Source organism: Octodon degus, unplaced genomic scaffold (assembly GCF_000260255.1).
Source record: "Octodon degus isolate 3935 unplaced genomic scaffold, OctDeg1.0 scaffold00178, whole genome shotgun sequence".
NCBI lineage: Eukaryota > Metazoa > Chordata > Mammalia > Rodentia > Octodontidae > Octodon > Octodon degus.
Genome location: NW_004524754.1, coordinates 198,068 through 199,767, shown reverse-complemented (window position 1 = coordinate 199,767; position 1,700 = coordinate 198,068).

The window sequence follows — 1,700 nt, the reverse complement described above, 5'->3', positions numbered from 1 at the left end:
AACACCCTGTGGACCCTTCCCTAAAATAAAAAAAAATAAAAAAAAAAAAAAAAGAATTAGAACACGTTATTCTTGACCAATGAAAGATTCCCAAGTTGGGCTGGGGAGAAAGCTTGGTGATCTAAGTGCCTGCCTGGTAAACTCAAGGACCTGTTGCCTTGTTTGTTTTTAGTCTTTTTTAATTTTTTTTTTTTTTTTTTGTGGAACCAGGGATTGAACTCAGGCCCTTGTGCTTGCCAGGGAAGCGCTTATTCTATGGAGCCATCTCCCCAGCCTCTATTTTTTGTTTTTGGTGCTGAGGACAGAACCCAGGGCTTCCAGTTTGCTAGGCAACCATTCTACCACTGAGCCTAATCCCCACCCCTTAAGGAGCCGGGTTTGATCCCTGGTACTGCAGGCCATGCTGGCCCAGGAGCTCTGGGTACACCGTGTGTGCCACTGAAACCAGGCATGGTGGCACATGCCTGTAATACTAGTGCTGGGGAAGCTGAGACAGTAGGATCACTATGAGTCTGAGCTGTTTAGTGAGACCCTATACCAAATAAATAAATAAAATAAATGATTTTTAAAAAATTTAAAAAGAAAGATTCCTAAGTTATTATACACAGATATCAACACACATTACATTTGTAAAGCCAGTCATGACATCATTTTGGTCAGCTGACAGCCTGGCAGCATGTCCTTGGCTCCAATAACATTTAACTGTAAGCCAATTTGAGTTATAGACAAATATTTTAAAAAATCCAAAAAGATAAAAAAAGGAAAAAATTGCTAAGCTCAAACAAAACAGCTGTAGGTATTGTAGCCAGTCACAAACTGAACAGACAGGCAGACACATATAAAATAGTTTTTTTTTTTTTTTTTTTTTTTTTGGTGGTACCAGGGATGGAACTTGTGCTTGCCAGGCTGATGCTTATGCCACTGAGCTGTGTCACCAGTCCGATAATTGATAATAGGCTAGAGCATACTCAGTTGTATTTGGCCAAGTTGAATTATAAAAACTAACTCTTTTATAGTTTTAAAGTTTGTAACTATACACTAGTTAGAATATTTATAGGTCAATTAAGAGGTCTCTTGTAATAAGAATCAAAAGAAATAAAAACTTTTACACCTGTGAGAGCAAAGACAGTTTTCAAGATGGGGCCTAAGCTAATGCTTTATATGATCAAAAGAGCCTCCTGTATGGGCTTCTCATCATTATTTTGATGGCCATCATTGCCGGATAGTCACAGCTGGTAGCCAAAACTGCTGTTTTGATAGCTACATGTAATTGCTTACTCTCGAGGGGCAGACTATTAAAAAGTAATTTTAACTGCTTCCAGGGGTAGATGTGCAGGGCAGGGTATAGAAAAGACACAGTGGCACTCTCTGGAGCTAAGTATGAATTTCTTTTTTTAAAAATAGTATATATATATTTATTTTAATTTTTTAATAGATTGCAAATTGAAAATAAATTATTTACAAACATAAATGAATATAACTAAAAATTATCCAAAATAAAAATGAAGAAAGAATTTACAGATCAGTCATAATAGTTCACTGTGTCAAAACCAAGACACTTATATTCATATAAATAGAATTTTCAAAGTAGAAAGGAGTAGGCAATAAATATTTAAAGATTTAAAATTTCTGGGGCTGGGGAGATGGCTCAGTGGAATAAGCACTTCCCTGGAAAGCTCAAGAACCTGAGTTCAATCCTC